This window comes from Phalacrocorax carbo, chromosome 9 (assembly GCF_963921805.1).
Source record: "Phalacrocorax carbo chromosome 9, bPhaCar2.1, whole genome shotgun sequence".
In the NCBI taxonomy this organism is placed as follows: Eukaryota; Metazoa; Chordata; class Aves; order Suliformes; family Phalacrocoracidae; genus Phalacrocorax; species Phalacrocorax carbo.
Window position 1 is genome coordinate 35,696,187 of NC_087521.1, and position 7,266 is coordinate 35,703,452.

The window sequence follows — 7,266 nt, forward strand, 5'->3', positions numbered from 1 at the left end:
AAGGAGGATGGTCCTTGCTCCAGGCTTGTGTGTGGGCAGAGCATCTCCACTCCTTCTTCTTGCTCGGAGCAGAAACCTGCCACCTTGAACCAAAAACCCACCCTAGGCAAGCTGTCTCCACCCGCAGGAGCCACCTCTCCATGTGAAACACCTGGGCTTTGCTTTCCTTCCTGCCCTGAGGGCGTTAGGGGATGCCATCTCCCATCACAGGGGCACAGCAGGTCCCAGGGCAACGCTGGCGGCCGAGCCATGGCACCGCACGTCCCATGAAGGACAAGTCCCGTGAAGGACACGTCCTATGAATGACACGTCCCATGAAGGACACGTCACCACCAGTCTGCTCTGATAGAGAAGAGACCAACGTGCTGGGCTTCCCCATCGCTACTGGGAAGTCCCTCAACAGACACCAGCCTGCCAGAATTCAGCAGAAATGGGTTGCTTGGGAAAAGGAAGAGGAGGAACTGTGATGAAACCCACCCCTTAATGGGGGCAGGTGATGCCCCTGCATGCACCAGCTGGCTGGAAACTTTGAAGGACCAGGGGACACTGCTGTTCCTGTCCTCATGCTGCTTGGTGATGGGGCAATGGGGGAAGGCTGGGATGAAGAAGGCTTTTTGGGACTATCTCCTGCTCCGGCTGTGCCTCGGAGGTGCTGGGTGCAGGAGGCCCAGCCCGGCCGTGGCTGGGGGTGGCAGAGCAGCCTGGCAGGGGGCTGCTCCTTCCCCTGTTTCTGGAAGGTCTGATGCTGAGCACGGCACCATGGCCGTCCTTCTCTGCCGAGGGGGATCCAGCCCCCAGCGCCATCGAGCCAGACCTGGGGCCAAGGTGGGTGTGCAGCCAGGAGTGTAACCGCAGACTCATCTGCCTCCTTCATCTCCCCTGGGAGAGAAACCAGTGTGGGAAGCCAGATGCACCGAGTCCCTGTTTAGCTCTTCTTTTTGTTGATTTGCATAAATTGCAGCTATTTTGGGGGGAAGGGGGGAGGAGAGGGTGATTTTGAGAAAGTCTCGTCACCACATATGACGAACCTCTTGTGTTCGTCATGCTTCCGATGTGACCCTCTTCACACAGGTCACATTCCTGACAAAGAGAGGGGAAAAAAACCCCAGAATAAAACCAACCCAAAGCGGAAGAAAAAGCAGCATGCTGCAAAACCCAGAAGACAAATGAGGAGCTGGAAAATTTTGAAGCAGCCACAAGGAATTTCAGGGTTGGCTTTTTTTTTTTCCAAAAGTCTTGCTGACCCCGTGTGGCTTCTCCTTGCCATCCGGCTTGCGGGGAGATGCAGCAAGCGGGTGCCTGCTCCGCCACCGTGCCGACTTATTGCCAAGCCTGGCTTTTCCCAAAGAGCCGCTGCTGCCTGGAGGAGCCGTGTCTGTCTGCTCTTCGTCAGCAACACGGCTCAGGCGGCCGCGCTGCGATTTTCTCGCCTTCTTCCAGCCCAGCGCTCCCTTTGGAAGTGTTTGTAGCGGTGTCTGAATAACCTAATTTAGAGTCCGTTAGATGGGGAGGGTTTTGGCAGGCGGCGCTGTGCCGGGGAGCCGGATGGAGGGATGCAGCTGGCCGGGAACGTGGCTTTGGCAGCTGTTGCTGGATATTCTCATGGAGAGAAAACAAGACTGGGAGGGTCCTGCAGAGAAAAGCCAACCTCCTCCCTGCCCGGGAGCGCTTGATCACTGCTAGCTGGTGCTTCCTCACCCATCCCAGCCCCCTCCCCTTCCAGGGGGCCTGGTCCCCTCCCCGTTGTCCTTTCCTGACTGTTCCCACATCTTCCCCAGCTCCTGTTTCCCCAGACTAAACACCCACCAGACTTTTTACCTTTCACTCCTATCCAGGTGGTTGGATTTAGGCTCACAGCTCCCCAGCATGGGCAGGGGGGTGCTACCATGGCCCAAAGGATGCAGCAACAGGTTGGGGAAGCACCCGGGGGGCTGAGGCACAGGGATGAGGAGCACCCACCTGTGCCCAAGCTGGTGATGCCCTGGTGCTTTTCCTCCTGGGATTCTGTGTTTGCTGGGAAGATGCACCGAATGTCTCTTAAACGTGCCCAAACGCCCCGATTTAAACCGGATGATAGAGGTAAAAGTGGCAGTGGGGGCAGCCTGGCACCAGGCAGGGCTGGTCCCCGTGTCCCCTCATCCTGACCGTGACCGTGTCACTGGGAGGGTAGGGTTTTTTTTGGGGGGTGGTGGGGTGGTGCTTGGGTGCAGAACCCCTCCAAGCTGGGAACGCAGACCCACTCTGAGTCATCAAGTGACCCAGGCAGGAGAAACCCTGCCGATTGTTTCCAGCTGCGTTATTGCAGCGCTGCTCGCCCCCGAGGAGAAAATAGCCCTGGCCGGCCGGGAAACCTGGCAAAAGCCACGGGGAAGCGGCCGGCTCAGGCCATGGGGGTCAGCGGGTCCAGGTGCTGTGGCCACCTCCTCCTGCTGCGCTTTGGGGAGCTGCCGGCATTGCCGCTGCGGCCGGGTCCTGCCAGCTCTGCCAAAGGGAGGAAAAATACGGGGGAGAAAGCAAGCGGCCCCGGTTGGGAAGGTGTTGGGCAAGGAGGGGGCGGTGGAGAAATGTTTCCCCGATTGCACAAGCCCCGAAAGCCCGGGGCAGGGTTTGGCCCAGCCGTGCGATGACCGGAACGAGCGAGGAAAGTGGTTTGAGCTCGGTGGTGTTTCCAGCACAAGCGAGGACGAGTCACGGGGCATCTGCTTCATGCGCTTCCCTGCGGTGCTTCCTCAGGCGGGGGTGGGGGGTGGGAGGGGGTCCTGTGGCTGGGGGACCCCTGCCAGGGGGGGAGGATGGGCTGAACTGCGGGGGGGGGGGGGGGATAAGGGAGGGAGGAAAAGGAGGAGGAAAAGGAGAAGGAAAAGGAAAAGGGAGGGAGGGAGGAAAAGGAAAATGAAAAGAAAGGAAAAGGAAGGAAGGAATAGAGGGAGAGAGGAAGGAAGAAGGAAGAAAGGGAGAGAGGAAAGAAGGAAAGAAGAGAGGGAGGAAGGAAGAGAGAGGGGAAGGGAGGAAGAGGGAAAGGAAAAGGAAGAAAAAGGAAGGCAGGGAGGGAAGAAAGAAGGGGGAGGAAGAGAGGGAGGAGCAGAGGGAGGAAAAGGAAAAGGAAGGAAAAGGAAAAGTGAGGAAGGAAAAGGAAAAGTAAGAAAGGAAAAGGAAGAGGAAGGAGGGAAAGACAGAAGGAACAGAGGAAGAGGAAGGGAGGAAGAGATGGAGGGAGGAATGGAGGGAGAAAGGGAGGGAGGAAAGGAGGAAGGAAAAGGAAAAGGAAGGAAGGGGGGATCCTGCAGCGTGTGTTTGAGGCTGTGTGTCCTGCCGTCTGTGTGTGTGTGCGCAGTGCGGAGGGCCTGGATGCGCACAGGCGTGTGCCTGTGCAACCCGGGGGGTGGGTGGGTATGCTTGTGGGGCAGGAGGGGTCCTGGTGTAACATGCTCCACCGGTCCCACTCCCCCCTGCCACCCTCTCCCCCCCTCCTGCCTTGCACCATGGAAAGCATCCGGTTGGAAAATTATCTTTTCTTTTTTTCTTTTTTTTTTTTTTTTTTTTTAAATTGGGGCTGTTCCAGCGGCTCTGCTCCCGGGGCAGGGGCTGAGCCCGGCCCGGGGTCAGGAAAGGGATTTACTTCGCTCAGTCACTGACCCAGCCGCTGCGAAGGGGTGAGGACCATTGCCCCAGGAGCTGCATCCAGCCATGAGTTATTCTGTAGCTGCAGCTCCCTGGGTGCAGCACCCCACTTAGGGTTGTATGAGAAACCCCTCAGTTCTTGCCCGGGCCTCGTGTTCCCGCCCTCCATTCTGCTCGCCCTTCGGAGCACCCCAGCTGCTGTGGGGAAGGGACCCACGTCCTGGGTGAAAAGGGACCTGTGTCCTGGACAAAAAGGGACCCACGTCAAGGCAAAAGCACCCAAGAAGCCCAAGCAAAGCCAGGCATCCCTCGGCAGGGTTAGACCCGCTGCGGAACAGCGCATACCTATGTGGAGAAATATCCTGGTAGGTTTTGAAGGTCACTTTAAAGAGAAATGGACCCTGAAGTGAAAAAAAAAGAGAAAATGTAAGGGGATAAAAATAAAAAAGAAGTTAAATTAAAGCAGCCTGGGTTGCTTCTTTAGGCATGGGAGGCTGGTAAAGCCTACATGTGGGAGCTTACATCCCTCTGAAACTCGGTGGGTCCGCAGAGCTCCCCTGCGGATGAGCAGCCTGTCCCGAAGAACGGGAGAAGGCAGCTCCCAAATGTGCTTCCCATGTGTTTTGCTATTTCCCATTGAATTTTAGACTAGCCTGAGCACTCTGTCCCCATTTAGCTGGATCGCTCAGCCCTAAAAATCCCTTTATAGCATGAAACGCCCCTGGGTTCGCAGCAGTCTTCAATTTAAAGAACAAATCCTATTGCCTCCAGTTCGAGCTGCCCCAACCGCTGCTGGGGGCTGGAGTGACCTCAGCGCTGCTGGGTGCTTTCTTTTTGGTCACCGGTTTGATCACAGCAGATGGAAGGGACACGTGTCAGGGGAAAATAACCTCTTCACCCAGCTTGGAGAGGCTCTGCGGGACAAAGGCTGGCGGGAGAGCCAGAGCCAGGAAAATGTGGCTAAAAGCATATTTGCTCGGAGAGGCTGTCAGGGGGAGACAAAGGCAGGAAGCAGATAAACAGAGGGAACGAGGCTAATTGCTGGGATTAGTCACCCCGGAGCGTTCGGGTGCTGCAGGGGTCAGGGCTGGAGGCCTGAGGGGATCAGGCAGGAGAGATGAGCTGCAGAGAGGTTTGGTTAGATCCATGGGAAGAGCTGTTTGGGCAAAGGGTGACCAGCACCCAGACCCCATCTCTAATGGTGCTCCCAGGCCAAGCCATGGGGTCCCAGCTTCTCCAGGACTCCCTGCCCACCCCCAGCTAGGGTGAGCATGTCCCAGGGACACCTAATTCATACATCACATAAAGCCTAATTCTGCAGAGGACTACTGATTCAGGGTATAAACACCCAGGGAAGTGTCTCAAAGCTACATCAGCTCGGTCCTGTGCCTGCCCAGGGCCACAGCCCTGGGATGGGGATGCAGCAGGACTGGACCTGCTGCGGGGTGCGATGGGGAGAGGCAATCTGTCCCTGCTGTGTTTTGTGCTGCAGGGGAAAACAGGAGACCCCCCCGCCGCGGGGACACAGGAGCACAGCCACACCGATGGGCTGATATTATCTTTGCTCTTAACATCCTCCCTCCCTGCTGCCCCGGCAGATGCTCCCAGCCCCAGCATGGAAGACAAAGCCATCCAGGCTGCTCTCCCTGGCAGATGAAACCCCCTCTGCCAGGGAGTTTGCTGGAGCCCGGACCAAATAAGGAACTTGTGGCTAATCTTGGGGGAACGGTGCGCAGGGCTCAGTCAGCGTCAGGCATGCTCGCGAGCTCCCTGCGAGCTCTGCGCCGAGCTCCCGGCACACCGGCAGCATGGGGGGGCTCGCAGGGCTCGGCACGCTCATCTGGCAGCTGCGGTACGAAAAGCAGCTTTGCGGCAAAATTTAGAGAGAAGAAGGAAGGAAGGAGAGCCCCAGCTATTAAAAAAAAAAACAACAAAACAAACAAACCACTAACTATTTCTTTACCTTTATGTCTTAAAATGCATTCTAAAACCTGGAGCAGTCCTTTGGGCTGGGGCTCACAAGCCTCAGGAATAATTTCCTCGTGGGAGCAGCGCTTCCATCCCACGAGTCTCTGGGTCCCTGGGGTGCTGGGAGATCCCAGCTCCACTACTTTTCCCGCTGGGAGGGCTCAGCACTTGCTATCTCGCTTTTTAGAGTAGTGCTTTAATTATTTCCCCTCTCCATGCATGGAGCTGCTTTCCCACACTTCTGCTCCAAACAGGCTGCCCAGGGCCAAGAAGTCCTCCTCTCTTTCTATAAAAATCCTTGTTTTTACCATATTATGGACTCACCTGTGATGTAACACCCCATCTTCCCAGCTCTCTGTAAGAACAACCTCTCTCCCAGAACACTCCAGCTGCGGCAGGCTGCCATGTCCAAGTCAGAAACCCTGGATGGGGGTGGGTGGCTTGCGATCACTGGGTATCCGGTGGGTGATCTTGCTGCTTGGGGCTGGTGGCCTCCAGACCCACGTGGGCAACACGTGCATCCTCAAGGATGCACCTGAGCAAGTCCTGATGTATCTCCTGGTCCAGGCTCGCTGGGGAAGGGTGTCCCTGTGCATGGGAGTGGTGGGCGAGGGTGAGAAGGTGATGAGTCATGAGGTGAAGCTTATTCAAAGAAGCAAGACCAAAGTCAATGAGAACCGTTCCCAAAAATGGAAATGTCAAGAGCTGGGTCCTGTGCTGGTGAGAATCTGCCCGGCTGCCGCGGCTTCCCCGCTGTCAGCACCCGGTGGGATGCTCCCGGGAAAGGAAACAGTCGGTCTCAATTCTGTGCCTGGCAAAATTATGGAGAAGATTATTCTGGGAGTTACTGAAAAACACCTGAAAGAGAACGCAGACATTGGTCCTGGCCAGCGCGGGCTCACGAGGGGAAAGTCCTGCTTAACAAACTTAATGTCTTTCTATATCAAGGTTACCCACCTAGTTGACCAAGGGAAGCCAGTCGATGTGATCTTGGATTTCACTAAAGCTGTCGATACCGTCTCTCACAGTCTCCTCCTGGACAAAATGCCCAGCACACAGCTGGATAAACACATAACGCAGGGGGTGAGCAGTGGGCTGATGGGTTGGGCTCAAAGGGTCATAGTAAATAGGGTTACATCGGGCTGGCGGCCGGTCACTAGTGGGGCTCCGCAGGGATCCATCTTGGGCTGGTGCTCTTTAATCTCTTTGTAAATGACGCGAAAGCAGGACTGGAAGGAACACTTAAGTTTGCTGATGATACAAAACTGGGAGGAGCTGTTGACACTCCCGAGGGCAGAAATGCCCTGCAGAGGGATCGGGACGGACCGGAGATCTGGGCAATCACCAGCCGTATGGAGTTTAACAAGGGCAGGTGCCGGGTGTTGCCCCTGGGGCTCGGCAGCCCTGGCTGCCCAGACAGCCTGGGGAACGAGGGGCTGGGGAGCAGCTCTGCAGGGACCTGGGGGCTCTGGCCGATGGCAGGCTGAACGCGAGCCACCAGCGTGCCCTGGCAGCCCCGAGGGCCAGCCGTGCCCTGGGGGGCACCGAGCCCTGCATCGCAGCCGGGCAAGGGAGGGGATTGTCCCGCTCTGCCCCGCGCTGGGGTGGCCTCACCCCGAGTGCTGTGGGCAGCGTTGGGCACCGCAGGACATGGAGGGTATAAAGCTACAGGAGAGT

The 7,266-nt window shown here is 57.0% G+C and overlaps 1 long non-coding RNA gene across 1 annotated transcript; it reads left to right on the top strand.

Annotated features, from left to right (window-relative positions):
• Window positions 1-548: 548 nt before the first annotated feature.
• On the top strand, window positions 549-1,824 carry LOC135315076 (uncharacterized). The gene is made up of 2 exons (XR_010374531.1): window positions 549-825; window positions 1,072-1,824. It is a non-coding gene; the product is annotated as an uncharacterized LOC135315076 (long non-coding RNA).
• The last annotated feature ends 5,442 nt before the right edge of the window (window positions 1,825-7,266 follow it).